The sequence below is a fragment of the Schistocerca gregaria genome, chromosome 2 (assembly GCF_023897955.1).
Source record: "Schistocerca gregaria isolate iqSchGreg1 chromosome 2, iqSchGreg1.2, whole genome shotgun sequence".
NCBI classification, from domain to species: Eukaryota; Metazoa; Arthropoda; class Insecta; order Orthoptera; family Acrididae; genus Schistocerca; species Schistocerca gregaria.
In genome coordinates, this window is record NC_064921.1 from 888,462,982 (window position 1) to 888,487,503 (window position 24,522).

At 45.3% G+C, this 24,522-nt stretch overlaps 1 protein-coding gene and 1 non-coding gene across 2 annotated transcripts in view; one reads left to right on the forward strand and one right to left on the reverse strand.

The window, feature by feature from the left end:
• LOC126336038 (voltage-dependent T-type calcium channel subunit alpha-1G-like) overlaps nucleotides 1-24,522 on the reverse strand; it is a 741,513-nt gene that overhangs the window by 231,045 nt on the left and 485,946 nt on the right. The window lies entirely within an intron of this gene.
• On the forward strand, nucleotides 3,452-3,525 carry Trnan-guu (transfer RNA asparagine (anticodon GUU)). The gene has a single exon. It is a non-coding gene; the product is annotated as a tRNA-Asn (tRNA).

The following is a 24,522-nucleotide window of genomic DNA, read 5'->3' on the forward strand; positions in this document are numbered from 1 at the left end:
CACGCTTCATCCTGGTCATTAATTTCAGCTTGTGGTAAATGAGCAGTTGTTTCAAATAGCTGCACATAAGCATCTCAGGTGTTTGTGTATAAGCTCAGATAGCGCACCGATTATCTATTAATCATACAACTGAACGAGGACAAAAGACCCTATCCCCCTTGTATTCTTTTTCATATTCTTCTACGCTAACTTATACTATATCCTTTTTGTTATTAAATCTCTTCATAAACAAGGTGACAAGAGAGACTTGAATAATTGTCATCCAGTTTTCTTACTGACATCTTTTTTTCAAAATATTCGAAAAATTGATGTATTCGAGAGTAATCTCACATTTAAGTACACGCAATTTTCTTAGCATATCAGTGTGGATTGCAGAAGGGTCGCTGGACTAAGAATGCTGTTTGTACATTCACTTATCAAATACTACAAGCCTTAAGCAATAAAATATCACAAGTTGGTATTTATTGTGATCTTTTCAAGGCTTTTGATTAAGTAGACCATGTTCCACTCTGAGAAAAACTCAAGTTTTACGGAACTAAAGGCTTTACACACAACTGGTTTCAATCATACTTAGCAAACAATGTGCAAAAAGTTGTGCTTAATAATGCAAACAATGTAAGGAGGGTAGAAAATTTTAGTGACTGGGAAGAAATCACATTGGGAGTCCCACAGCGTTCAAGTTTTGGTACACTCCTGTTCATTTCACATGTGAATGATCTTACTGTTACATTCAGCAAGCAGAATTGATATTTGTCGCAGTCAATACTAGTGTTATAATAAGTCTCGTTAGAGAGGAAGCCACAGAAAAGACTGTTTTGCAACGAATTATTAAATTGTTCTTTGAATATAGATTCTCATTAAACTTAAAAAAACACTATATTTAGTTCTGTACAACAAACAGACCCATACAAACAATTAATGTATCATATTAATAGGAGTCAGTAAATAGGGCAGAATGCTCCAGATTTTTTGGGTGTACGTATTTATGAAACTCGAACTGAAAAGAATATATTACTTAGCTCCTTTAACCGTTAACTTCAGCTGATTTTGTTCTTCGCTCAGTTGCTCTTTTGGAAACATCCTGAAATATTTCGCAACATTTCCGCTCAGTAATATCATATGGAATAATTTTCTGGGGTAGCTCACCACTTAGGAAGCAAGTAGTGATTTTACAAAAGCGAGTAGTAAGAATAATATATGGTGCTCCATCACGGTCATCATATAGGTACCTGTTCAAAGAAATTGGCATTTTGCCTGTACCGTTGCAGTACATATTCTCGTTAATGAGATTTGCCATATACAATCCATCACAATTTGTGAACAGTGATGTTCATACCTGCAACACGAGAGGAAAAATGACAATTATTAGCCATAATTAACGCCGTCAGTGGCTCAGAGACGAGTTCAATATACGGCAACAAATATTTCATCATTTTCCCAGTAACATAAAATGTCTGACAGGTAGCAAAGCAAGTATTAAATCTAACGTAAAATAAGTTCTCCTGAAGTAATTATGTATACATATGCTTTAAACGGACTATTTCCACAACATTTTGATAGAAGATTCGTTCAAATGATCTGTGGAACAAGTAACTAACTAACTATCTACAGAACCCTAGATTTTTTATTACAATTTCGTTGACTTCAGGCTCCGATAAAATCGCTTTTATCATAACCCGTGTTAGAATTTTGTTGCTTGTGTGCTGTATGTGGTGGGACCAAGAAGTTCTGGCTCAGTGCTGTCTTCACCGTAATTCCTTGAGGACAAATGGAGGAACAGAAAGCAAGACAAGAAGTAACCTTCTAAAAAATTTATTTCACCCTTCCATGATGTGCGCAGTTTCCATTTTTTAGTTCAAACACTTTTCTACAATACTGTCTTCAGCACAGGAATTCGCAACTTACAGCCATCTGTGTAGTGAAAGTAAAAGCAAACCTGCATTCAAAGTACAGTTGAGCGACGTACCGTGAACGCGGCAGTGTGGCTTGAGTAGGCTGTCTAGTCTGTCAGTATGCTTGAGTAGGTCATTTCAGGCTTAGACCTCGCACACATTGCCACTTTAAGAGAAAAAAAAGCTGTACATTGAACTGTTGTGTATCACAGCGACATCATTCATACATTCGTGAGACACAAAATATCAAAAGCCTGCACGGAGTAGTCCACTGTGTTCAACACCACTGACCACTGCCTTCAGTTACGCAGCAAGGACTGTGTTGACCAAGACAGAACGCAGCCTTCTCCACATGTTCAGTCTGTCCTGTAGGTGTACAATATTAACAACTGTGGCCCCCTCCCCACTTACCTACCATTGGAATGACTAGAATGGAAGCTGGATCAGTGACATTGGGTTCTCTTCACCGACGAGTGCAGCTATTGTCGTAGTAGAGTGTGGAGGTTGTCAGGTGACAAAGAATGTCACAGACATGCAGAACGACAGATTCAGCAAGGAGGTGCGTCAATCATGCTTTGTGGCGGATATCATGTATGAATGACTCTCATCGCCATCAAAGGTAAACTGAGAGCAGTGAGGCACTTGGACATTGTCCTCCACCGTTTATCCAGTCCTACACTCAATACTTCGGCAACAGGTTCTTCTTTCACGATTATAGAGCACGAGCACACTGCCCCTCCTCATGAACACATTTTTTCAAGAGGCTGGAATCAACTGAATGAGATTGCCTACGTTATCTGGTAACATGAACCCAATAGAGTAGGATGTTCCATCGCTGTCCCATATGGCAACGGCGCCCCTGCCAGCCCCTCAGTGCTCAGGGCAGGCGCAGATAGTGTAGTCTACCCGCCAGACGGTCATGTTGCACTCGTCCTGCACATGAGCACAGGTGCGCTCTTAACGTGCCCATGCTTGCCTATTAACCTAAGAGGCTGGCAGCTCCATGCAAGTCAAGCGATGCCTAACCTAAGCAGGCTAAAGAAGTCTTACTTGCCTGCCCGTCTTTCCTCTGCGCTGCGCTACGTAGCAATTTATTCTGTATGCTGTTGTAGTGTTACGAGTAGTAGAAGGTGATGAAAAGTCTTTTTTTACCGGAGCATCACATTTATTTATTTAACCGTATGGCTAGGGCCCCACGTCGGGCAGGCCGTTCGCCGGGTGTCGATCTTTCAATTTGACGCCATGTCGGCGACCTGCAGTCGATGAGGATGATAGGATGATGACGAGGACAACACAGCTAGTGTGGTTCCCCAAAGGATACACAGCTAGTGTGGCAATTTGGCTGCGTTCGAGCGATGCCACAGGCAGAACAGTGGTTTGTATGCATTTTGTAGTATAATGTCATGCTTGGCGATGTCATTCGTTTATGAGCCTCGCTACAGTGTGCATGCACGTTATCCATGTGAAGAGGCATAAGCAGATGCTACCATTCTGCGAGATTCCTGCAGAAGGTGTACGAATTGCGTTGATATACAGAGCACAAGTGAGCCAAAGTCAAGGCCTCCGTGGCGCAATCGGGTAGCGCGTTCTGCTGTTAACCGAAAGGTTGGTGGTTCGAACCCACCCGGGGGCGAAATCGTTTTAACCGCCACCGAGGTTAGGACATACGTCAACTTTGTTAGAGATACACAGCTAGTGTGGCAATTTGGCTGCGTTTGAGCAATGCCACAGAGCCTTATACACATTCAGCCAAGTGACTGTAGGTAAAAACATGGCCCTACACAGACGGTCTACTGTTTTCCTATTTATTCGCCATGTGTGTCACTGCAGTAGAGCGACGCCCACTACAAAAGACGTATTATTTACATTCAATTTCAGCGTATGGCGAGTGCCATATGACAGGGCCTGTCTCTCGATGTCGATTTGTATTTGGTGTCTCGTAAGTGTCGGTCTGCATTAGGCCGCTGTTGTCCCTTTGGGGAGAAAATTCCCCGACCCTACCGGGAATCGAACGCGGGCCCAGGTGGTTGATAATCCGTCACGCTCACCATTCAGCTACCGGGGGCGGACAGGGAGTATCAAATGATGAGACTCAATGAAACATACATTCATTTTAGGTCTTTATAGCCCAAAAAACGTTGATTTTATTTGTTCTTGTTTTCCTTTTATCCGTATTTCGGCTTATTTACTTATTTCGATATGAAACGTTGTCTCCGCAGCTTCACCCTATTTCGCCGAGTACTGACTGTTCTCAGTTATCACCAGCTTCAGGTCACCTCTAAAACATGTTTTCTGTAGTAAGCAGAACCATCTCTGAAATGCGAGATCCTTTGCACCTAAGAACCTGAATGTGTCTATTATACTGAAACCCCAGCTAAAATAAGGTTTTGGAAGTCTAGTTTGTGTAACCTAAGTGTTTTCCAGTCAATTATGACCCCAATTATAAAGTTTTTAATTAATTTCTCCAGAATGTGTATTGTGGGTTCACCGAATGCCTTATAAATGGCAAAAATAGTTCATTCTAAATTCCTAAAATGCTTTTTAGCTAACATGAAGTTCGTTTTTCATACTATGTTAATATAAAAGTACAAGTATGAAAGAAGAAGCTTTTCTTTCATATTAAGCTGTCTTCACGCTACGTTGTGTACCACAAGTATGTGGTCTTTAATATCCATTAAGCCCCACTTTTTTCCTGTTTCAATAAATGTTTGCCCCAAATTTAGGATGACTGTATACTGCTAAATGGCTTCAGATACTTACGGCCGCGTGGGATTAGCCGAGCGGTCTAAGGCGCTACAGTCATGGACTGTGCGGCTGGTCCCGGCGGAGGTTCGAGTCCTCCCTCGGGCATGGGTATGTGTATTTGTCCTTAGGATAATTTAGGTTAAGTAGTGTGTAAGCTTAGGGACTGATAACCTTAGCAGTTAAGTCCCATAAGATTTCACACACATTTGATTTTGAGGTACTTAACAAACATATCCACACAATTGTCACCCACAAATCGTTGTCCTCTTTCAAAATATTCCGGGAGTGAGGGAACTGATGGTCAAATATAACAAACATCTCGTTACATACTTGCGGTTCCCGAATGTGTGTTTATTAACTTTTTTAACAATTTGAATTACGAGACACCAACAGCTTTCTTTAAAGCTGTCTTATACACACAACTTTTCCCCTGCTGGGCTTGGACTCTGTTTCATGATTGGTAAATACTCCGCAATTCTTAGTTTCTCCTCAACTTCCTTTAACCCTAGAATACTAAAGATGGGAAAATGTTACACTGCTACTAAACTACTGTAAATTTTACTACTCCGCATCGTATTTTATTCAAGAAAAGTCATAATTTACGGTTAATTACAGTTATAAGGTCTCCAGTGATATGCCACATACAAAATAAGTGCCTTGTTTTACAGCCTACACTGGCAATACCAGATTGGCGTTAACTTGGAATTGGTACCAACTGCAGTCGAATATTTTACGAGGGTTTAGTAATCTAGGGTTAATTCTGGAACCACCGTTATAATAAATGAGCTGCAGCGAAAGTACCTATGCAAACACATAACTGGCATCTCGTGTTTGGAAGACGCTGATATACGGCAGAAAACCCGATTTCCAAAAGATGTCATCAAATCGCCGGGAAAGTCTAAGAAATTAACTGGCTATTCTGTAGTCACACTGGATCGACAGTGCAACCTGTTTTCAACCTGTTATCAAGTGGAGTAGGCTGAACGGCTCCCGTGAAGCTAGCCAGGCCTGCAGAACACCAAGTTGGCCTGCTTTAACCCGAGCTGTTTGGTCACCCGGCCGCGAGCGACCCGCCAGTGGTGTACAATCTTGTGCATCACGGTTTGGCTGCAAAACTGCTTGCACATCAGCCATTTGTCCACCCCTGTCCACCTGTACCCGTGTCCGCCCAGCTGCCCCTGTTGCGCACGTTAGCTAGATTAGAACCAGTTGAAACTTTCAGTGTGTTATCTCGCGAATCATCCCCACAGACTGAGTGACCTCAGTAGCGTCGCTATTGGATAGTGGGCCAAGCGTGTGCAGCAATGTCTCCACTACTTTGTGGACAGCATGACATAGAAGCTTCACGCATGTTAAAGTGCAAAAGATGATGCAACACGGCATCAAATGTTATGCTTCAGCTGTTATTGATTTCACAATTTCACAAAGATGTCAGGATGCAAGTCATAAAATCACGGCTAGACAACAAGAGAGCACAAGAAAACTGTTTTTGATGTCTGAATAACTGCTCGAAGGCTTCTAAAACGTATAATGATGTTAAACAGATATTGGCACCAAAGAGACACTACCTCTCTGAACCCCTGTATGATTAGTATTGAGATTTTTCTATTCCTTTATCATCCTTTCACATTTTACTAACTAGTTCCATTCGGGAGGACGATGGTTCAATACCGCGTCCGGCCATCCTGATTTAGGTTTTCCGTGATTTCCCTAAATCGCTCCAGGCAAATGGCGGGATGTTTCCTTTGAAAGGGCACGGCCGACTTCCTTCCCCGTCCTTCCCTAATACGATGGGAGCGATGACCTTGCTGTTTGGTCTCTTCCCCTAAAACAACCCAACCAACCCATCTAACTGGTTCTGTTCGTATCAGCGGATGTTACTGTAACGACAAGAAAAATCATTTCTGCATCTACAGCTCTATTCAGTAAACCGACGTACGGTGTGTTTAGTGGGGTACATAGGACACAAGAATCATTCCCACCCCTCCCTGTTTCAGTGAGAACTGGTGCGAGGAGAAAAAGACAGTCGGTACACATTTTTCACAGGTTCCTCAATATTTAGCTTCATAATACTTACGCGATATGTATTCTGGCAGAAACTGTTGGTTTCTTGTTTCGCATCGTGGGCTCTCGGAATTTTGTAAGTTTCTGCACGATGTAAAAATTCTTATCTCAAACGTCTTCCACTGAACTGTGGATTGTCGTAGACGCAGGGGTCATGACAGTCTTTTAAGGTTCACTGAAACCATGTCACGCTGATCGATGATGCCCAGCCTTCTACTTGCTTGCCGACTTCAACACCAAGGGACAGTCAGCTGATGCATGCCAAAGTCATGGTCCGTCACAGCTGCCTTCTGGGACATTGCAGACGAGATGACTGATAAGCAGCCAGAATTCCTCCACTACTGGGTCATCACAGATGATCTACAAGCTCCTATTTTCGCACCGACCAGGCGAGGCGCGTCCGCGCCGTCTCCCGACCGACTCGAGAACACCTGCTAAAGTCTTAGCCGATCCCTAGTGGGTGACCGGAGCCTAGTCTTCATGACAACTATCATCCTAGATCACAGTCGGCACTCTACAACTGAGCACAAGGCGGGCTGTCTTTGAGAGCGCTGAGATGGATGCCGCATTGCATGTGAGTGGGTCTTGCCTTCCTCCTCCAGGTACCGTCACCAGAACAGCATGCGAATGTGGCACTGATCTGTGGCGGTGACAACAGGGCTCGCTGACGAGGCGTCAGTATACCGACGCAGCACGTGCCCCCATGGCTGGCCGCCACTTGCAGCTCTGAAGACGTTTGTAAACTCAGTTCGCCCAGTGAATGTTAATACAGTTAACGCTGTATCCTTGACGCATCCGGACGTGCAATGTACCACTGACTCTCACTCTGTGCTCGACTCCTGATGACGGCTGACAGGTCCGATAAATGGGACCAATGCAATCGTACAACGAGAGCCACTAAGTCATAGACGCAAGCTCGATCTATTAATTAGAGAGGCTTTCGCAGCTCAAGAACACATTCTGTCGTGCTCCCATCCTTCCTGCGTGGCTAAAACCAGAGAGAGGGGCAGTCAGTTGAGTCTTAGTGAAACTATGACACACTGCTCGATGACGGCCATCCTGCTACTTGCATCCTGGCTTCAGCACCGCGGGACAGCCAACTGGTGCACACCACAGCCGCGGTCTGTCACAGTTGCCTACTGGAACATGGGGGCTGAAAGGAATGGTGAGCAGTCAGTGTTGGGTCATCGTGGATGATCAGCAAACTACCATCATCGAACCGATCAGGCGGGATGGTCTGTGCAACCTTCTAGCCGACTCACGAACATCTGCTGCAGTTTTGGTCGATCGCTGGTGGGTGACTTGGGCCAAGTCGTCAGGCAACTAGCGTCCTGGACCACAGTCGACAGTCCCCATCTGAGCACTCAGTGGGCTGTCTTCGAGAGCCCTGAGGAGGGAGTCTCACCGGCTCATTGCAATAGGCTTGGGTGGGGTGCGCATCTGTGACACACACCTGCGGGGGCGACGTCGAGACACACTGACGAGGCGTCAGCATTACATCGCAGCATGTGCGCCTTTGCCCGGCGTGCGCCTGCCGTTCTGAAGACAGTTGCATCTTTGTAAATTCTGCTCGACCAATAAATTTTATTACAGGCAATGCTTTATCACTGACGCCTCCAGAAGTGTGCTGAACCACTAACTCGCATTCTTTGCTCGACCTCCTGATAACAACGCGACTTCAACCCTGGGTCGCTGTAGAATGATCAACGATCACACAGTCAAACATTGCCTGACCTTTCCGTTTCTTTATGAAACAAGGCCCCGGGAGTAGACAACATTCCACTAGAATTACTGTCAGCCTTGGGAGAGCTAGTCCACACAAAACTCTACCATATGGTGAGCAAGATGTTTGAGACACGCGAAATACCCTCAGACTTCAAGAAGAATATAGTAATTCCAATCCCAAAGAAAGTAGATGTTGACAGATGTGAAAATTCCCGTACTATCAGTTTAATAAGTCACAGCTGCAAAATACTAACGCGAATTTTTTACAGACGAATGGAAAATTTGTAGAAGCCGACCTCGGGGAAGATAATTTTGGATTCCGTAGAAATATTGTAACACGTGAGGCAATACTGACCCTCCGACTTATTTTAGAAAATAGATTAAGGAGAGGCAAACGTACGTTTCTAGCATTTGTAGACTTAGAGAAAGCTTTTGACAATGTTGACTGGAATACTCTCTTTCAAATTCTGAAGGTGGCAGGGAGCGAAAGGCTATTTGCAATCTGTACAGAAACCAGATGGCAGTTACAAGAGTCGAGGGGCACGAAAGGGAAGCAGTGTTTAGGAAGGGAGTGAGACAAGGTTGTAGACTATCCCCGATGTTATTCAATCTCTATATTGAGCAAGCAATAAAGGAAACAAAAGAAAAGTTCGGAGTAGGTATTAAAATCCATGGAGAAGAAATAAAAACTTTGAGGTTCGCCGATGACATTGTAATTCTGTCAGAGACAGCAAAGGACTTGGAAGAGCAGTTGAACGGAATGGACAGTGTCTTGAAAGGAGGATATAAGATGAACATCAACAAAAGCAAAACGAGGATAATGGAATGCAGTCGAATTAAGTCGGGTGATGCTGAGGGATTAGATTAGGAAATGAGACACTCAAAGTAGTAAAGGAGTTTTGCTATTTTGGGAGCAAAATAACTGATGATGGTCGAAGTAGAGAGGATATAAAATGTATACTGGCAATGGCAAGGAAAGCGTTTCTGAAGAAGAGGAATTTGTTAACATCGAGTATAGATTTAAGTGTCAGAAAGTCGTTTCTGAAAGTATTTGTATGGAGTGTAGCCATGTATGAAAGTGAAACATGGACGATAAATAGTTTGGACAAGAAGAGAATAGAAGCTTTTGAAATGTGGTGCTACAGAAGAATGCTGAAAATTAGATGGGTACATCACATAATTAATGAGGAGGTTTTGATAAGAATTGGGGAGAAGAGGAGTTTGTGGCACAACTTGAGAAGAAGAAGGGACCGGTTGGTAGGACATGTACTGAGGCATCAAGCGATCACAAATTTAGCATTGGAGGGCAGTGTGGAGGGTAAAAATCGTAGAGGGAGACCAAGAGATGAATACACTAAGCAGATTCAGAAGGATGTAGGTTGCAGTAAGTACTGGGAGATGAAGAAGCTTGCATTGGATAGAGTAGCATGGAGAGCTGCATGAAACCAGTCTCAAGACTGAAGACCACAACAACAACATGCGCTTTACATTCATTTATCAAGATCAAGGTCATATCCCAATTTTCGAACAGACTATGTTAATTCTGATTACTTTTGTTGTTATTTTATGAACTTTTAGCCTCATAACGCATTCATCCTCTGTTCGCATATAACCCCAGACACGATACTTCCTGGCAGATTAAAACTGTGTGCCGGACCGAGACTGGATCTCGGGACCTTTGCCTTTCGCGGGCACGTGCTTACCTTCCAAACTTTACAGAAGCTCTTCTGCGAACCTTGCAGAACTGGCACTCCTAAAAGAAAGGATATTGCAGAGACTTGGCTTAGCCACAGCCTGCGAGATGTTTTCAGAATGAGATTTTCACTCTGTAAAGTTTGGAAGGTAGGAGACGAGGTACTGGCAGAAGTAAAGCTTTGAGGTTGAGGGGGGGGAGGGGGGGACTGCTACGGTCGCAGGTTCGAATCCTGCCTCGGGCATGGATGTGTGTGATGTCCGTAGGTTAGTTAGGTTTAAGTAGTTCTAAGTTCTAGGGGACTGATGACCTAAGATGTTAAGTCCCATAGTGCTCAGAGCCATTTGAACCATTTTGAGGATGGGGCGTGAGCCGTGCTTGGGTTGCTCAGTTGGTAGAGCACTTGCCCGCAGAAGGCAAAGGTCCCGAGATCGAGTCCGGCACACAGTTTTAATCTGCCAGGAAGTTTCATATCAGCGCCCACTCCGCTTAAGACTGAAAATCTCATTCTGATCCCCAGACACGTTAGGAGATAAGCACGGGCAGCGAAAATGTTTTGAGCGATTTACACTTAGTTTTACTATCTCAGAACAGACGGTGTCGGTGCACGGAAAAAAACGGGGTAGGATGAAGCTAGCTGTGGCATTCCGATACGGCGAGGCAACAGATAGCGCGCGCCCGAGGCGGGCCACGGAGCCACGCGCGTGACGTCAGCGCGATATTGACGCGCTGCGTGCGCTGCGGCCTCCCAGTGCGAGCGCGAGCGCCGTGACTGTTTAGGCGGGCGTGCTCGTTACGGCTGGCTGCTGTCGGCCGCGCCAGGCAATCATCTCCTGGCCTGGCATTGCGCGGCGAGCCAGCCGCCCCTCCCGTGGGGACATGGTGCCGTGCTGCCGCTGTGGGCCGCCGCCTGGCGTTGCTCCACCGGTAGCGCAACTCGGGGCGCACGCGACACACTCGGCACACCGACAACCATCTGACGCCGAAGATAGTAATGCGCACCAGCGATGTGAGGACATCAGAGGAGTAGCTAATTGCACTCGAAGCCTACTGGGGAGTTGCGTTTTTTTTCCTTTATTGTAATTTTCATACCTATACAGATACATAGGTAGGCTGGCAGCAGTGCTCTTCAGCCTTCGATTTTCCAATAATAAAAAATCAGTAACAAGACACATAATAGTTAGAGTGATGGGTAAAAAAAAACAGTAGACATACAAAAATACAAAACACAGAGCCGTTAACACTCGATGAAAATTACACTGAAACACGTTGGCACGGCGCACAAACACTGATGATTCGACGGCACAGGTGAATGTAGGAGTGTGACGGTGAACACTGACATACACAAGGCGGCACACACACGAGAAACTGATGGCGATGATCTCCGGCGCGCGAATGTCCACGTAACGTGTGCGAGTCCGGGTACCTGCCAAGAGGGGAAGAGGGGTGAGGGGGAGGGAGAGGGGAGAGCAGAGATGCCAATGACAGAGGAGATGGGAGGAGGAGTAGAGGGACGGGGGTGAGGGAAGCCTGGGGGAGAAGTCGGGAGAAAGGGAGGAGGGAGGGAAGGGGGAGAGAAGGGAGAGAAGGTGCCCAAAGGAATCAAATACAGGAAGAGGGAGGGAGGATCAAAGTTGGTAGGAGGGGTAGATGGAGGGGAGGAGGGCATCATCAGGGAAGGGGAGCTGGCGGAAGCCACCTTGGGAGAGGGTGTGGAGAGTGGAGAGATGGAGAGCAGGTGGGACACGGGACACAGAGATACAGGCGCGGCAGCGGACGGGGGGTGGGGGGGGGGTGGGGGGGGGGGAGGATGGGAGAGACCAGCGGGTGAGGAGGATCGAGTTTGCAGGAGGTGTAGAGGATCCATATCCGTTCGAGGGAAAGGAGGAGGTGGGGAAAGGGAATTAGGTCGTACTGGATCCGTGTGGGGGAGGGGAGACGGATGCAATAGGCGAGGCGAAGAGCATGGCGTTCCAGGATCTGAAGGGATTTGTAACAGGTAGGGGGAGCGGAGATCCAGGCAGTGTGGGCGTAGCAAACGATAGGGCGAATGAGGGATTTATAGGTATGGAGGACGGTAGAGGGGTCCAGACCCCAAGTTTGGGCAGAGAGGAACATGAGGAGACAGAGGCAGGAGCATGCCTTGGCTTGGATCGTGCGGAGGTCGCGGGTCCAGGAGAGGCGACGTCAAGGGTGACACCAAGGTACTGAAGGGTGGGGGTGAGGGCGATAGGAGGGCCATAGATGGTGATGTAGAAGTCGAGGAGGCGGAAGGAAGGAGTGGTTTTGCCTATTATGATCGCCTGGGATTTGGCAGGAATGACCTTAAGCAACCACTGGTTGCACCAAGCGGTGAACCGGTCAAGGTGGGATTGGAGATGGTGTTGGGAGCGCTGCAGGGTGGGGGCAAGAGCAAGGAAGGCAGTGTCATCGACGTAATGGAGAAGGTGAATGGGGGGGGGGGGGGGGTGAAGGCGGCGGCATGTCCGCCATATACAAGAGGTACAGAAGAGAGGAGAGGACGGAACCCTGGGGCACACCGGCGGAGGGGAAAAAGGTGTAGGAATCCATGTTGTGGACGGTGACGTAGAAAGGGCGGTGGGAAAGAAAGGAGCCAATCAGACGGACGTAGTTAATGGGAAGGGTGAAGGTTTGGAGCTTGAAGAGGAGACCAGAATGCCACACGCGGTCATAGGCTCGTTCAAGGTCAAGGGAGAGGAAGATAGCGGAACGACGGGAATTAAGCTGTTCGGAGAGGAGATGAGTGGGGTGAAGCAGAAGGTCATCGAAAGAGAAGGACGGCCGAAAGCCACACTGGGTAACGGGAAGGAGGCGTGCTGGCAGAGATGCTGGTGGATGCGACAGGTGAGGATGGATACCAGGACCTTGCTGAAGACCGAGGTAAGGCTGATAGGACGGTAGGAGGAGGCAGCGGATGGCGGTTTACCGGGTTTAAGGAACATGGGAGTTGCGTCTAAATGACGTGCACTTGTCCCGCACATTCGTCGACTGCTATCGAGTATCGCACTGAGTTTTGTGGCTGTTATGTACCGGGTGATCAAAAAGTCAGTATAAATTTGAAAACTTAACAAACCACGGAAAAATGTAGAGAGAGAGGTAAAAATTGGCACGCATGCTTGCTGCACAAAATGTCCGACAGATGGCGCTGGACAGCAAAACGTCAGTGACTGCGCATGACAATCGTGTATAAAAGGAGCTGTAATGAGAGAGAGAATCAGATGCGCCAGCAGTCGCAACATGTTGACGTTACCTGAAAAGGCGCTTTTAGTGAAGCTGTATTATCAGAACGGGGAATGTGCTAGTTCAGCGTTACGATCCTATCGCCATAGGAAGGGATGATTTCGAAGTTCGAAGCCACGGGTTGTTTAGACGATAGACCCCGTAGTGGCCGACCGAGCACAAGGCATAATGCTGCTGAGACAGTTCAGGAAGAAATGGAGACACTAGCGGGTTGGTCTATACACGGGGAAGTCAGCGCTCGTGCAGTCGCACCGGCATTTCATACACTACTGTTTGGTAGGCACTTAGGCGTACCCTCCGATGCTATCCGTACAAAATCCATCGGCGTCATGATTTAGTGAAGTGGAGGGCATTTGCGGTGTGGGCGTTTCAAAAGATGGCGGAAGATGACGATTGGTTGAGTAACGTGTTGTGGACCGACGAAGATCATTTCACGCTCCGAGGGTCTGTCAAAGCCCACAAGTGCAGAATTTGGCCTACCGAAAATCCTAGTACTGTCTTGGAAACTCCATTGCACGACGAGAAAGTCACTGTATGGGTTAGACTTACCACATCTACCGTTATCGGGCCTTTTTTTCCTCGAGGAAATGCGTGATTCAGGTATTGTAACTGCTACCGTGACGGGTGAGAGGTACGCTGATATGTTACAGAATCGCATCATCCTCGGACTAGCTGATAAACTCCTGCTGGAGCGTACGATGTTTATGCAGGATGGCGCTCCACCCCATATTGCTAGACGCGTGAAAGATCTCTTGCGCGCGCCGTTTGGTGATGATCGTGTGCTCAGCCGCCACTTTCGTCATGCTTGGCCTCCCAGGTCCCTTGGCCCCAGTCCGTGCGATTATTGGCTTTGGGGTTACCTGAAGTCGGAAATGTATCGTGATCGACCGACATCTCTAGGGATGCTGAAAGACAACATCCGACGCCAAAGCCTCACTGTAACTCCGGACGTACTTTACAGTGCTGTTCACAACATTATTCCTCGACTACAGCTATTGTTGAGGAATGATGGTGGACATACTGAGCATTTCCTGTAATGAACAGCATCTTTGCTTTGTTTTACTTTGTTATGCTAATTATTGCTATTCTGATCAGATGAAGCGCCATCCGTCGCACATTGTTTGAAATTTTGTATTTTTTTGGTTCTAATAAAACCCCATGTCATTCCTAGCATGTGTATCAATTTGTACCTCTGTATCTACATTATTCCGTGATTTATACAGTTTCCAAATTTATGCTGACTTTTTGATCACCAAGTATGTGAAGAGAAAAAGTAAGGTTGGTTGAGGAGTGCTTAGGGGGAGGAAGGGATTCACTTGAAGCTGATTCGGTAATGACGAGGTACTGTGGTCGTGTTGATACAACGCCAGCAGGTAGGAAACGTTTTTGTAAGAGAGAAGATAATGTCACCTTGAGCTTACAATTCAATGTCAGTTAATTACACACATCAGTGCAGCAAGAAAAATTTGCAGCTAACACTTTGCCGTCCGCACGTCTCGTAGAAATTTATTCGCTTGTCGCCGGCAGTGCTAAGTCGGATTACTTGGCTTGTCGTCGGCCGCTGGTCATCTTTCCGTTGATGACAAGCATCAAACACATTGACTTTTGCGCGCTTTCATTTTATATATTCCTGTATCCTCCCACAAAACTCAAATTTTCTTTTCAAGTAACTTCTCTGTAAGTTCTATACTGGTATAATAATTACCCGTGCAGAGGTGATGCAACTTTCCATCAGAAGGTGTCAATAGTTCCGTCACTGTTTTTGCTAAAGGCTGTCCAGCGCCGGAATATACAGGGTGTTTCAAAAATGACCGGTATATTTGAAACGGCAATAAAAACTAAACGAGCAGCGATAGAAATACACCGTTTGTTGCAATATGCATAGAACAACAGTACAGTTTCAGGCAGACAAACTTTCGAAATTACAGTAGTTACAATTTTCAACAACAGATGGCGCTGCAAGTGATGTGAAAGATATAGAAGACAACGCAGTCTGTGGGTGCGCCATTCTGTACGTCGTCTTTCTGCTGTAAGCGTGTGTTGTTCACAACTTGCAAGTGTGCTGTGGACAACATGGTTTATTCCTTAGATCAGAGGATTTTTCTGGTGTTGGAATTCCACCGCCTAGAACACAGTGTTGTTGCAACAAGACGAAGTTTTCAACGGAGGTTTAATGTAACCAAAGGACCGAAAAGCGATACAATAAAGGATATGTTTGAAAAATTTCAACGGACTGGAAACGTGACGGATGAACATGCTGGAAAGGTAGGGCGACCGCGTACGGCGACCACAGAGGGCAACGAGCAGCTAGTGCAGCAGGTGATCCAACAGCGGCCTCGGGTTTCCGTTGGCCGTGTTGCAGCTGCGGTCCAAATGCAGCCAACGTCCACGTATCGTCTCATGCGCCAGAGTTTACACCTCTATCCATAAAAAATTCAAACGGTATCGGGTAATTTCATTCAGAGACTACGCCATATTATTGCTACGCATGGTGGATATGTGGAAAATATCGTACTATAGAGTTTTCCAGACCGCAGCGCCATCTGTTGTTGTCAATTGTAACTACTGTAATTTCGAAAGTTTGTCTGCCTGAAAATGTACTGTTGTCCCAAGCATATTGCAACAAACGGTGTATTTCTATCGCTGCACGTTTAATTTGTATTGCCGTTTCAAATATACCGGTATGTCTATTAACGGATTCGTTCACCAATAATCATTGATCCTTGCTTTTCTTACAATTCCCATAAACATAGCAAGCCCAAACCATTTTCTAAGTTCGGGTCCCGTAACGTCGACGAATTCGGCATTTTTTAAATCCAATTTCCTTCCATTGTAATTTTGACTGTACTTTTTGGTTTCATTGCTAATATATTCAAACAGATGAAAAATCAAATGGTTCAAATGGTTCTGAGCATTATAGGACTTAACTGCTGAGGTCATCAGCGCCCTAGAACTTAGAACTACTTAAACCTAACTAACCTAAGGACATCACACACATCCATGCCCGAGGCAGGATCCGAACCTGCGACCGTAGCGGCCACGCGGTTCCAGACTGTAGCGCCTAGAACCGCTGGGCCACTCCGGTCTCGCAGGTTCGAATCCTGCCTCGGGCATGGATGTGTGTGATGTCCTTAGGTTAGTTAGGTTTAAGTAGTTCTAAGTTCTAGGGCGCTGATGACCTCAGCAGTTAAGTCCTATAGTGCTCAGAGCCAGCCACTTCGGCCTGCCTTCCAGTTACTCCATGTCGTTATTATTAAAGTGCAACTACCCATAGAGGTCCAGTGTGGGCTGTAATTATCGTATGGTAGCGGAACTTGGTAGATACAACAATGTGCTAATAAGGAACCGATTAACGCTGGAAAAAAATTGGTTCCAGTTTTGAACACCAAGTTTAAATCTGGATTTGTGAATGCAACAAAAACGTATAGAAATGTTCTCATATGAAGTGGATTAGGAACAGTACATGAGCAGAAAAAGTAAAACAAGTGACAAAGGTAAAATGCTGATTTTTCTATCAACCGCCACTTACGCAGTTTCTTCAGATCGAGCACTAGAGACGTCGACGAGGTACTGCGTCCACAGAACGACGTGATCGACAACAGCTTGCAGAAGTTTCGGTGGGATCTGAGCAACGTATTCCTGTCTATTGGCCTTCAGATCAAGTACAGACCGGAGACAACCCTGGTAAACGCATTCTTTTAGATATCCCCAGAGCCAAAAGTCACATGTATCCAGATCAGGTAATAATCTTGCAAGCCTCTGGAGATAACATGTTAGTGGAAGGTTGCAGTAATTTCACTGGGCGATCGACATGTGGTGTTTGTTGCCTCATCTTCTATGAAAACGGTGGTTTCCACACACAGTTGTGTTCTTTCAATGCAGGAATCACTTGCTGTGCCAGGAGGCCTTGACGGTGTGCGGACGTCACGGCACACATGACATGCCCTCTCGGTGTATTCTCTTCAAAGAAGAACGGACCAAAATCATAGGCGCTTCTGAATCCCCACCACAGAGGAACATACGGCGAGTCTTTCGTGCACAACACGCGGTTAGTGGAAGGTTGCATTAATTTCACTGGGCGAGCGACATGTGGTGTTTGTTGCCTCATCTTCTATGAAAACGGTGGTTTCCACACACAGTTGTGTTCTTTCAATGCAGGAATCACTTGCTGTGCCAGGAGGCCTTGACGGTGTGCGGACGTCACGGTACACATGACATGCCCTCTCGGTGTATTCTCTTCAAAGAAGAACGGACCAAAATCATAGGCGCTTCTGAATCCCCACCACAGAGGAACATACGGCGAGTCTTTCGTGCACAACACGCGGTTTAACGGTACCTCAAACTCGGTAGGTCTGTGTATTTACCGCTCCGTGTACTGTAAAATGTGCCTCGTCATTCCATCCAATATTACCTGGCCACATGTCATCAACTTCAATCCTTGCCAGAAACCAAAGAGCAAATTCAGAACGTTGGTGCAGATCATGAGCTCTCAGTTGCTGCACCGTCTGGATCTTGTACGGGTACCAGTGCAAAATAGCCGCGCGTGTTTAGTCGAGCGGTCTCGGGCGCTGCAGTCATGGACTGTGCGGCTGATATCGGCGGAGGTTCGAGTCCTCCCTCGGGCATGGGTGTGTGTGTTTGTCCTTAGGATAATTTAGGTTAAGTAGTGTGTAGGCATAGGGACTGATGACCTTACCTTCACACACATTTGAACATTTTTGAACCAGTGTAAAATAGACAGCAAAACTTTCCTTGTTGTTGATCGTGGGATGGACAATCCTGACACTGCACGAGCACTAACACTACACGGGGCGCGTGCTGCACGGTCAGTTACAGCCACAGAAACCTCGATAACAACTTCTACCGGGGTTAGGACACAGGTGCCACACCAAGCTCACCGGCGTTTTCGGATTTCTTAAACCACGTAATGACATTGGACCTCTCCTCAGACTTTCAGTCGGCGGTACTCTGCCAATGCAGCACTGTAATTGCTGCCGTTCGCATAAAACAGTTTCACTAACAGCGCACGGTGTCTCTTCTCAATAGTCACATTGTTCACTCACGTTAAGCCCTTTCATATGACAGTGTGGATATATTACAATCATAGAAACAATGTACATCGCCAATTTTCAAAACTGGAACAATTTTTTTTTTACAGTATGAAACGGTTCCGCATTAATGCATCAACATATCTACCAAGTTTCGCTGCCATAGGATAATTGCAGCTCACATCGGGCCTCCGCGAGTAGGTACATTTTAATTATATCCTTCCAGTATTTACAGGGTATTACGTGCTCTCCACACGTGAATAATGAAATGCTGTGCTAGTACACGTACTGCAGGAACACTGAATGTAGAATCCAAAAACGTGTGTAATTGCTTCAGCGGAAAAAGAAACAAGGCAATTTGTTGCAAAGTATACACGTCATTCTTACTAAAAACTAAAGTTATCGCACAACTCTAGCACTTTACGCATATATTCAGTGACAATTTGAAATTAATTTATCAGCACGTCATTTAAAATTAATTATCGCGTTATATCCGCGATGTTAGATATTAATGTGAACGTGGTTTAAACCACCATTCTACACTACTGCCCATTAAAATTTCTACACCAAGAAGAAATGCAGATGATAAACGGGTATTCATTGGACAAACATATTATACTAGAACTGACATGTGATTACATTTTCACGCAATTTGGGTGCATAGATCCTTAGAAATCAGTACTCAGAACAACAACCACGGCCTTGATACGCCTGGGCATTGAGTCAAACAGAGCTTGGATGGCGAGTACAGGCACAGCTGCCCATGTAGCTTCAACACGGTACCGCAGTTCATCAAGAGTAGTGACTGGCGTATTGTGACGAGACAGTTGCTCGGCCACCATTGACTAGACGTTTCAATTGGTGAGAGATCTGGAGAATGTACTGGCCAGGACAGCAGTCGAACATTTTCTGTATCCACAAAGGCTCATACAGGACCTCCAACATGCGGTCGTGCATTATCCTGCTGAAATGTAGGGTTTCGCAGGGATTGAATGAGGGGTAGAGCCACGGTTCGTAACACATCTGAAATGTAACGTTTACTATTCAAAGTGCCGTCATTGCGAACAAGAGGTGACCGAGGATTGTAACCAATGGCACCCCATACCATCACACCGGGTGATACGCCAGTATGGCGATGATGAATACATGCTTCCAATGTGCGTACACTGCGATGTCGCCAAACATGGATGCGACCATCATGATGCTGTAAACAGAACCTGGATTCATCCGAAATACATGACGTTTTCCCAGTCGTGCACCCAGGTTCGTCGTTGAGTACACCATCGCAGGCGCTCCTGTCTGTGATGCAGCGTCAAGGGTAACCGCAGCCACGGCAGACCATGCCTTAAACGTCGTCGAGCTGTTCGTGCAGATGGTTACTGTCTTGCAAACGTCCCCAACTGTTGATTCAGGGATCGAGACGTGGGTACAAGATCCGTTACAGCCATGCGGATAAGATGCGTGTCATCTCGAGTGTCTGTAGCATGTCCTCTTTGTGGAGCAGCAATTTTAATGGCCAGTAGTGTAGCAATTTGTTCATCCAAATTCCCAGTATTGAATAAACTCACTCATGAGAAACAGCGCTCTTATAAATATGTAACTTCTATTACTAAAGAACACAATAAGAAAATTCCAGAATCCTCTACAAATGGAAGGATGTATGAAAAATATTTGAATATACCAGGACGTGAACCTACTCCTTCGACTTCACAGTTACAATCCTCCATCTACTACAGTACGGTGAACTATTAGCATTACATTTTACACTTTCATCTTAGGATATCCTGAAGACTTTTACCACCGACACGTCATTAACTGACATTTAGTTATAACAAATCGTACCAAGAGTGACGTGTATGTGACAACATGTATTCACAGGACGTAGGTAAAAGCGACGTATTTCAATATGGCGCCTTCTAAATTCTTCATTTTTCGATTTCTACCAAATTCGTGTTCGTATCGAGTGTTATGGAAGACACGTCATTTTGGAGTCACTTCCCAGTAAGTTGCAAGAGACACAAGCTTCACCCAAACATCTGATCAGAAAATGAGGAGTATGAAAGAGAGCTTAGATGAAATGGAAAGTGAGGAAACCAAAAAGTGGTGTGGAATAGAATGTGATAGACGGGGAAGAATTACTTTCATCAAAGAATATAAGCTGAGGAATAGAAACGGAAGAGGGGACAGGAAAGTGGAGCTCTTTGGCTCAAATGGTTCAAATGGCTCTGAGCACTATGGGACTCAACTGCTGTGGTCATCAGTCCCCTAGAACTTAGAACTACTTAAGCCTAACTAACCTAAGGACATCACACACATCCATGCCCGAGGCAGGATTCGAACCTGCGACCGCAGCAGTCGCGCGGTTCCGAACTGCGCGCCTAGAACCGCGAGGCCACTGCGGCACCGAGCTCTTTAAAGAATGTAAGAATATTGGGCGGGATGTGGCTACAGAACGTGACAGAAGGCGGGGAATGACATTTAGAAAAAAATAAGGATTGGGGAATGGAAATAGAACAGGAGAGAGAGATCTAGAACTCTTTAACAGAGGCAGTACGCAAGGAAGGTAAGTAATTCTGAACGTGATGTGGTGTCGACTATGATAGAAGGTGAGGAATGACGTTTATCAAGAACGGGGGCTGGCATATGGAAATGGAACAGATGCCAAGAATATGGAACACTTCAGTGGATTTCGCCTGTTAGTAAATCATAAGAGAGAAAACAGTATTTAGAAAATGACTAGAAAAAAAGAAATACGTCATTTAAAACATTTTAGTTACACAGATATTTAGGAATCAGATTTTGTGTAAAAAAGGATACTAAGGATACTTTGATAATAGGTTTATAACTCTAACTAAAAATAACGAGAAATTCAGTAAAGTGAAGGCAGAGGTACACCACAGTGGAAAATGGGAGCGCAGATAAAACGAAAAGATAAATTAAGAATACTTTCGAACAAGACCAATGGCTCGAGCAAAGCACTGAAGGGAATCTGATAATTAGGGAAAAGAAGCAAAAAAGAACTAAATATTTAAGATTATTGAAATGAGTGTACAAGTAAGGACAGAGGTAAATAACGGGTAAGAATAATTGACAGAAGACGGCATTTAATCAGTGAGACGAAGAAATGCAATAAACAGGTACGAAAGGAAGTGAAGCACGCTTTGCATGGAAACATCGTCGAAAGATGAAGGAACACAAATGTAAACTGGCTCATGCAATGCATGGGGGTCTGAACAATCACAAATACGATCCAAGAAACGGAAGGGTGGAATAGGAAAAGACAAAGAAATCCTATAAGTGAACCTATATCCTAAATTTTCCTTAGACTCATTGGAGACTTGTAGGAGAGCGAAGAAACAGATGTTCTCTGCTCTAATGAAGTGGACAGAGAAAGAATGGAAGGTATGTGGAGCAACTCCAGCTCTTATTTCGCGCCAATCAGAAGGGACTTTCAGTACTGGCACTCGACTGATAGCTATGAGAAGTATCCTTAATCGTACATTTCTTCAATATGTTTCATCTTATATTTGAAGGGACAGCTGTCAGTTCCATTGTAGAACCGTTCTTGTCAAATACTGCGAAAACGGGAACTGCTATTGATACGCGGTTTTCACAGAATGGATTGGTAGTCAGGGGCTTCTCTTGTTAGCCAAATAACAGTTAGTAAAAATACTTAGAAAGTGTATTTTTTGTGAAAACATACACTTTTTTGAGCGGAACAATGACTATCGTCAAGAAGCCAAAAGTAGAATACTCTGAATGTCAGTGTCGTTTACGAGATATCGCAAAAAAAAGGTTCAAATGGCTCTGAGCACTATGGGACTTAACATCTGAGGTCATCAGTCCCCTAGAACTTAGAACTACTTAAACCTAACTAACCTAAGGACATCACACACAGCCATGTCCGAGGTAGGATTCGAACCTGCGACCGTAGCGGTCACGGAGATATCGTATTTTGAATAGTTGTCACACCTATAGTTGTCTGTGTCATTCAACTTGCGTAGTTGCTAGGTACGTTGTTGTTATATTTGCTTATAGTGTGCTTGTATGTTCCTTGATTGCACTGAGACTTATCAGTCAATGACAGTCCACGTAGTAGGTCGACGGGATTTACCAATGCAGAAAAAGCCAACATACTCATGTCATATGAGAAGTGTAGGAACAATGCAGTTCGTTCGAGTATGGTATATGCGGCACGATATCGCAATAGACGTGAACCATCTTGGCAAATATGTATCGATCTCTTCAACTAGTTACCTAAAATTGGTAGTGTAACACCTATAGAAAGTAATAGAAGGAAACAACAGATGGTAAGAGGGGTAGTTAATGTTCATGTTTCAGTTGATCCGCATGTTAGTTCCCGCGAATCGCATAAGGAAATGGCATGAGACAGGTAGGGGTCCTTCGCATTCTCCATCGACATACGTCCCATCCCTATCACATCTCTCTCCATCAAGAGTCGCACGGAGACGATTATGAGAATCGTGTTAACGTCTGCACATGGACATTAAGACAGAATACTCCTTACTCCTGCACCTTGTTTAGTAATGAAGCCACATTTACCAACCACGGCCAGGTAAAGCGACGAAACATGCACTATTGCTGTGTTGACAGTCCTTGTCCATCGAGCGTGAAAGTTTGGTGTGGTACAGTGAACCATCAGCTCATAGGCCCGATTTTCATAGACGGAACATTGAAGGCGCCACGGTTGCTACGCGTAGAAGACGTTCCTCTTCACGATAGGAGGAAACCGCGGCAGCAAAGTGATGGCTGTCCAGTCCAGCACGAAATACTACGTCATGTCTTCACGAACTGTTTCAAAGTCGTTGGAGTGGACACTGAGGACCGGTACCTTGGCTGGTCCCTTCCTCAGAATTGACGCCTGTACACTTTTTTCTTTGGGAAAGTTGAAAGACGCTGTCTACAAAGACTTATCAACTACACCATACGACTTGCTACTGCAGCCTACTTGGACACCTCCGCCGAAATGCTAGCACATTTGCAGTAGTCGCTGCCAGTGGGCATGTTGAACACAATCTGTGTTTAATACGTGTGTCGTCACTGGTCAGGATCCACAAAAGTAGTGTATGCTCTCGGCTGTTCTTTAGTGTGTGCTGCCACAGGCATTGTCCAAGTGTCGGTGTGGGAACTTAACAAAATATATCATAAAATATATCTTATAAACGACTCTACATCTACATCTACATGACTACTCTGCAATTCACATTTAAGTGCTTGGCAGAGGGTTCATCGAACCACTATCATACTATCTCTCTACTATTCCACTCCCGAACAGCGAGCGGGAAAAACGAACACCTAAACCTTTCTGTTCGAGCTCTGATTTCTCTTATTTTATTTTGATGATCATTCCTACCTATGTAGGTTGGGCTCAACAAAATATTTTCGCCTTCGGAAGAAAAAGTTGGTGACTGAAATTTCGTAAAAAGGTCTCGCCGCGACGAAAAACGTCTATGCTGTAATGACTTCCATCCCAACTCGTGTATCATATCTGCCACACTCTCTCCCCTATAACGCGATAATACAAAACGAGCTGCCCTTCTTTGCACCCTCTCGATGTCCTCCGTCAATCCCACCTGGTAAGGATCCCACACCGCGCAGCAATATTCTAACAGAGGACGAACGAGTGTAGTGTAAGCTGTCTCTTTAGTGGACTTGTTGCATCTTCTAAGTGTCCTGCCAATGAAACGCAGCCTTTGGCTCGCCTTCCCGACAATATTATCTATGTGGTCCTTCCAACTGAAGTTGTTCGTAATTTTAACACCCAGGTACTTAGTTGAATTGACAGCCTTGAGAATTGTACTATTTATCGAGTAATCGAATTCCAACGGATTTCTTTTGGAACTCATGTGGATCATCTCACACTTTTCGTTATTTAGCGTCAACTGCCACCTGACGCACCATACAGCAATCTTTTCTAAATCGCTTTGCAGCTGATACTGGTCTTCGGATGACCTTACTAGACGGTAAATTACAGCATCATCTGCGAACAGTCTAAGAGAACTGCTCAGATTGTCACTAGAATTCTGCAACAAACATCACTGCCATTCTAATTTTAGTTTGTTAATGTCGGTAG